Source organism: Pleurodeles waltl, chromosome 12 (assembly GCF_031143425.1).
Source record: "Pleurodeles waltl isolate 20211129_DDA chromosome 12, aPleWal1.hap1.20221129, whole genome shotgun sequence".
NCBI lineage: Eukaryota > Metazoa > Chordata > Amphibia > Caudata > Salamandridae > Pleurodeles > Pleurodeles waltl.
This window is the reverse complement of record NC_090451.1, coordinates 258,767,281-258,774,194: the sequence shown is the minus strand read 5'-3', so window position 1 is coordinate 258,774,194 and position 6,914 is coordinate 258,767,281.

Sequence of the window (6,914 nt, the reverse complement as noted above, 5' to 3'; positions counted from 1 at the left end):
GGCCATGAGAGTTGGGCTGGACTGGGAGCCCAAAGCAGCCCTGGCAAATTTTGTCAGGGCAGCCCCCACAGCACACATTGCGAGAGAGCATAACCACTATAATGGGTTTGGGGGGGGGGGAATCCTCTTCCCCCAAGAAAATGTGTGAAAAAATAGCAAAAATGTAATTTTCTTCAACACACTCTTCATCATATATTCAATTGTATTTGTTTTTACAGGATAGTAAATGATGACCTAACAGTGTACTAGGATACAGCAATCCTTATTGGGATTCTTCAAAGATTTCCTCACCATCACCCTCTAGCATGCCTCTCATCTCTCCATAGCTCTTCTCTCAAATATATTTCATATGTTTTTCCCCACCTCTCTTACCAGTTTAGGACATTGGAGCACTTTACATCACACATAAATACAGAGGCAATGAATAATACATGTGTAAATTTGTGTGTAGAAAATGTTGACAAGGGAAACTACCAGGGGTAGGATTCACATGCCATCCATACTGGTAGGCATTTTTTAAGACTGCTCCATTTGGGAAGCATAAACCTAGGATTCAGAACATAACACAGTGGTTAGGGTTGCCTTTACTAATAACAGTTCATTTCAACCCAAAGAAACCTTTTTTAGCAAAATTAGGATAATCAGAGCCTGGGAAAAACCCATACCTTTCTAACCTGTACCATGCAGTTTTCATGCAGCTCTTTGATGCAGTTCACAGTTCACTGTGCTAGATTATGACTGTAACCAATGAACTGCAAGTAACAAAAGGATCTCTGTGACAAAAGTAGTATCCAACTGAGCTATGCCCATACAATATTGTTCTATGATCTAAATAATACACATTCCTTGCAGCAGGCACACTAACCCTCGGCGTTACCTTGAAAAAGTCAAAACTGCCACGAGACAAATCTCTGATCCCTCTAAAGCAGGTACATTAATCACCAGCATTATCTTGGCAATTTTATTGTTGTGTGAAAATAATTAGATATACAAGGAGCTCTACAGGGCTTTTAAAACTCTGAACCGCTACAAAAGTGCCCCTCCACCCTTCCAGCCTCCCAGGGAAATGCCTGATGCCTGGTACGGCCAGTCCAGCCTCGGAAAAGAGTCTTGAGAGACTCCTGCAGTAGAGACTATTTAAAAACAATTGTTTTTGATTGGTCCATGAAGCTTTATTTCCCTTGGCCCATCTTGCTCGCACAGGAGTCAGACTCCTGCAAGAGTGAGCTCTCTGATTGGCTGAGAGCAACATGAATAAAATGTTGCTGACAGTCCATAAATGACTCAGGGATGTAGTTCCCTGTCCTGAGGCTAGAAAAAATGAATAAGAGGTGGGGTAGAAATACCCTGCCCTCTAGCTCCACAGGGGGATGTCAAAGTGACAGCTCCTGGGGCCAAAAAGAAGAAAAAAAAGCATGAAATGCTGTGATCCTGCAGGACTCCTGCTGGATCAAAAAAAAAAAACATGAATAATGGTGGTCTGGCCACATTCATTCTATTTATGCTCTGGAGAGCCCACCCCATGCCTTTACTCCTAAAGGGGAGGGGGTTTTGAGGCCCCCACCCATATAAACAAATTTCAGCTCCTGAGGTGGGCACCCTGGGGCCGAAATTTGTTTATATGGGGAGGGGGGTAATACAGCCCTCCTCCCTGAGCCTCCAAAGGCCCCAAAGAGCCCACTCCTGGGGGACAAAATTAATTTATATGGGAGGAGGGTTATGATGCTCCTGAGCCTCAAAAGGCTCTTGGGAGCCCACCCTGGGCTGCAATTTAGCTAAATGAGGAGAGGGCTGTGTGTCCCCCCTCCCTGAGTCATTAAAGGCCTTGGGAAGCCCACACTTACTGCTGATTACTTCAAGGGAGAGAGCCATGAGTGCCCTCTCTCAGAGCCATTAATGGCCGCAGTGACCCCATCACCCAGGGCTGGCTCAGTAGATATGTCTCGGGAAACCCACCTCCAAGACATAGTGGTTTCCCTGCCTGCAGCGGCACAGGGGCAGGGAAAGTTGTGATTGCTTTCACTTGGCATGAGCATTTTTAATTCCCTGCCAAGCAGGAGCAAACATCAGGTCTGCTCCCAGTGGGCGAGAGCTCCTAAAATGCTCCCGTTCACTGGGTCAGACTTTTGTTCTGTTTCCCTGCCTGCACTGATGGGGGCAAGGATACAGATCAAAATATTGCTCCTGCCTAGATGGAGGAGCATCAGTAGCTGCTCCCAGTGGCCCATAGCAATGCTGGCCCCCAGTGCATGCTGGAAGCCAGCTGGGTCTGCGGGGGCCTTGGGGCTTCCTCCACAGCCCCCAACCACAGTATGGTGGGTACCGTGGGTGGGTACCAGAACAACCACCTTTTACAAATGCGGGCCCCCAGGGCCAGAAAAGGCTCAAGCAGGGAGGCTGTGCAACCCCCCTCCCCATTTTAAATAATCTTCTCTGTGGGGGTGAGCTCTTCAGGTCTGTTACAGGCTCAAGAAGGGGGCCCTGCATCCCTCATACTCCATTTGTAAAATTTCAGCCCCTGGGTTGGGCTGCTCTTCTGTACTCCAGCTTTAATTTCCTTTTGCTAAATGCCATTGTTTGCTGCTTTTATACTCCTTTACCCAAATTTTCTCCCTTAGGTGCCTCATTTCCGCTTTGTACTCCTTCTCCCTCTCTTCCAACCTTTATTACATACTTTAAACTATTCTTATCTTTCAATCCCCTTCATCTTTTCTCTTCTCCCATTCATCCTTTCTCTCCCATCATCTCCTTTCTCTCTTTTTGTATCCCTTTTCACCTTCCCATCTAAGGTATTATTGTTCCTCCCATTACACATCTCTGGTAGTCTCTTTCTTTAGACACATATCACTGTCCCACGGTTTTGTTCCCAAACCCTTTTCTTTCATCAGCCCTGTCTCCCTCCTACCACTTGTCTACTACACATCTTTTCTTTTCCACTCTCACTGCTAGGTTGTTATCTTGTCCCCTTCAAGGAACATCCCCTTACAGCGACCATCACCATCTCTCTCCACATGTGAACCCCGTCCCTCTTTTTCCTCATTCTCACCTATACTTTTATTTTTTCTCTCCAGCCCTGGGTACCTCCTGCCTTGTCTCCCACCTTTGCTCCCTCCCCACCTCTTAATAATTAATGTTTTACCTAATTTAATGTGCGTCGTAAGTAATTTTGAAATGTAAAAGGCTTTTTGTGTTCTGCTGAAATTACAACCATTGATATAGAAGTTTCATTAAACTCAACAGAACTCACCACATGGGTTTACAGCAGTGTCTAATCATCGTAAGGTCTCATCACATTACTGCCCACCCCTTTCCCAACCCACCCCAACATTTATATTGTTCTTTTTTTTTTTAGCAATTTGACGTCAATGAACTTTGCCTTTCTTTTGATTCACAACTTTTACCAAGGACTTGAAACAGCCAGAAAGACGAATTAGGTACCAGTGCTCACTGTGGTTCCTGGGGGTCATTGGCTTTCTCTACTGGTCATTACTGCAAAGCTACTAAGTCAGGCATCAAACTGCTTAAGCAGTCAAAGTAACTCACAGCCCATGCTATCCTGCAGCACATGAGAGCTGCTGCAATTCAACCCCATCTGAGCTATAACCTGAGGTGATGGGAATGCCAGGTATTAGGCAGGCCTTTAAGACAGTCAGGCATAGATGTTTTCATGCTTAGATGGTTCAGATCGGGACTGCTGCCTGCTTGACTAGTAAGAAGAGATCTTGTCCCCAAAATTAAGAGCCAATGGAGATCAACAAGAAATCACTGTGTGAGGCAATCTTCTGTTGCATTTGAGGGTTAAAAAGTTTGAGAAGTCTCAAAGTTTATGAGTGCTAGAAAAATGGGCCTATCCCTTCTCTGTATCTTTGAAATACATCTCTAATCAATCTGTTGGTTGAAATATTGTTTACTCTATTGCCCTCATTCTTCAATTATCTCATAGCCATCACTTGGATCCAACAATTTAAAGTCTGAGATTTATTAACAAAAATATAATCCCTGATAACAAACCGTCCATTCTCTGGATATGTTGTCATTTGTGGTGCGTGTGTGCGACCTATGTCTTTATTTGAGCTCCTAGGACATTTTCTGGTTGTTCTCTTCTATCACCTGTACCCTCCGGCATTCAAACCAATGCAGCAATTACTGGTGAATTTGAAACCATCTTTTTCTCGGTGGTCGTATGTACATGAAATATTACCCTTTATATGTATTGATGACAGAAATATATGGCAAGATGAGACTTCATTAGAATTTTCTCAGTACTTGTCTCGAAAGGCTTCCAGTTATCTGAAATTTGAACTTTGCCTTTTTTCCCTATAATTATGTTTTTTGACATTTTATTTCAGACAGTAATAGAAAGAGGCAATAAAGCTGTACTTTTCAGTGCATCATTCCAGGTGTGCGAATACTTAATTACGTTATCCTTACTTCAAGAAAATCATTATTGTTCTGATAGGCCTAAATCATAAGTAATTAGAGATGAACATTTTGTCTTGAAAAAAGTTGTCAAATTCACCTCCTCTGTTCCTAATCAATGAAACTACAAAACTTTCATTGATGACCGGTGTCTAATCCAAGATTTTAATTAGTCCAAGGATGCTTTAAATGAGCCATTTGGAGAGATCGCAGTCTAAATGCTTTCGGTCTTTACTACAATAATATTGGGAATATGGCAGCATCACTCACAGCTTTTGTAGGGTTATATCTTACACTTTTGTACACCGAAGTAACATTACTCAAACATAGCGTCCTAAATATTGTCTACAAAAATATGGTCAAATTTGGGTATATATGTTCTATTAGTTACTTCAAAGAGGCATATTTATTTGTCAGGCTATTTTCTCACAATGATATTCTGGTCCCCTTTCTGTGGTTGGGAACTTGAAAACTAAATACAGCATGGCCATCTCTAAGAATCTTAGGGGTCATTTTACTTCGTGCCCTTTTGATATATAGATTAAAAAGACAAACCATAGACTGATGAACACCATTGCTTATGCTAGAAACCATAGCGCACCTGAAGTTTTGTTTTGTAGCATAGCAACGTTGAAAATATGTTTGGGAAATAATAATAGATCATCATATTCACAATTTATATAGCCCTAAAATGCAGTTGTGTTTGTAAAATATTACCGAAATGTGGGAAAGTGACAAAAGTGATGTCGAAGACTAAGCAATGTCTGAGCTTTGGTGAATGAAATTCACAAGACGTGTTCCATGCAGAACCTAATAATGTCCAAAAGGGGAGGAGGGCGCCACCAAAGATTTGGCCTTCATGATGGTACTAAAAACGACTTCATATGTGGTAACAGCAATTTTGTGCTTTCGAAGTATTCATCCTCGCATTAAAGTAATGCATTTTTATTTATTCTTTGAGAAAGGAAATGTGACTTATTTGCAATGTAGAACTCTGGGTATCTTGGTAAGTTAAAAAGGAATGAGTGAGAACTGTTTATTCAAGCTTATCCTCATTGGCCATTTAGGTCTTAGCTGCTGGGAGCTCATGTGTGATTCCTATGTCTTGGGACTCCATGTTTTGCAGAACTGAGGTTTCAATAACAGAAATATTAAACTTTGTGGAGTTAGTTGGTAGGGGCAACCAACATGTATTAAAAGTTGTGGGCCAGGTGGAGGGGGTGTGGGGAGGTTTGTGGGGGCTGTGCACAGGAGGGAGGCACAGGAGGGGGTGCAGGAGAGTTATAACATTAAAAAATAAATGCATTTACCTGGTGCTGCTAGCCGCCTCGAGCTCCTCTTCCTGGTCCCAGCAGCCTGAGAGACTCCCTGTGCTGCTCTCATGCTATTACCAAGCATGAGAGCTCCACGGGGATTGACCTGAGCAGGCTGGTTTACTGCTCGCACAGGCACAGGGAATCTCTGTTGTTTCTCCAACCAGCTGTCAAATACAGCTGGGTTGAAGAAACCTAAGTGAGCATGTCTCTTTGGCCGGCCTAGAACGGCCAGCCAAACAGACATGAGTACTTAAGTGCACTCACTCCGCCCCCCTACACTTCCATGGCTCAGCCCTGCCCCTCCCGGCGTATGCTGGCTCAGAGCCAGCAGTAAAAAAATAAAATAAAGTATTGTTTTATTTTTCAGCTGCTGGCTCTAAGCCAGTGGGACGATGCTCCTTTGCCATTGCGAAGAAGGCACCGTTGTCAGTTGGTAAACTCCAGTAACATTGGTGTGCTGCTATTATCAATCAAATACATCGATGAGCTATTTATTATAAATGATGGCCTGTGATGGAGAAGTCAACATTATCTGGAATGATAAACTGTACTTACATGTTTAACTTGGCTATGTCATGAAGCTATATGACTTTTAAAATTGCAATAAATATGCTTAAGAAAAAGACGAAGTTGGTTGGTAGTAGTAATGTTCTTGCTTTGTGTCAAACAGATACCCCAAAGGTTATTTCAAAGTTAGAATTGAAGAATGGTGTGTAGCAATTTTCAAGGGCTTCCTCATCTGAATACTTAGTGAAAAGTAACGTTCTGGGCACCTAGGTGCTTTCCAATGCAGGCAGTCTCCTTTTAAAGCATCCCATAATACTGAATAATAAGAACTCCTTCATTCACAGCAACCTGGTGGACTAATTACTCCATTACTCAATTTGCGGTGCACTTCTAATTTGTACCTTTGATGTGGTAATCAGTTGCTGCACATTTTTGCCATTAATGCAGATTTGAAGAAACAGCTCCCACAACTGGCATTGCTAAAGGGTGTTAACAGCAAAGGAGTGGTAATAAAAAACTGAAATTAATGCAAAAATAGTTTCATAATAATGTTATAGTGAGTGTTTCCTTAATTTTACATTGAAAGCCTAAACCCAGTGGTAATGCATCAGGGGAACATTAGTACCTCATTTCCAAGTAATAATCTTGGATTTTTCACTACCACCAAACTAA